Here is a 341-nt window from a genome sequence, read left to right as displayed (position 1 = left end):
TACGGGAAAAAACAACGTCACAAAAAAAAAAACTTTTATCAGAACCTAGGGGATATTACCGAAGAAATCTAAGACCTTTTTTTGGTTTTCGTTATCTCGGAGGAATCGGGCAAGTGAGCCTTCAAAGCAGAACTTTTCACGGGATAAATAGTAAAAGAGTTTTTGTACATTTTAAAGTAAGAGTTCATTGCGTTTTGGGGTTTTTGTTGTTTTTATTTTATCCATTGTATTATTTTTTTGGGTATTTTTTATCCAATGAATTTTTACATAAAAAAATATATGTATCAATGCAAATTTAAAACTTTGCAAGATTACTGCAAAATTAGAACTTTTTGGAGACG

The sequence above is a fragment of the Penaeus monodon genome, chromosome 29 (genome assembly GCF_015228065.2).
Source record: "Penaeus monodon isolate SGIC_2016 chromosome 29, NSTDA_Pmon_1, whole genome shotgun sequence".
NCBI classification, from domain to species: domain Eukaryota; kingdom Metazoa; phylum Arthropoda; class Malacostraca; order Decapoda; family Penaeidae; genus Penaeus; species Penaeus monodon.
The sequence above is the reverse complement of the archived record's forward strand: the minus strand, read 5'-3'. Positions refer to the sequence as shown.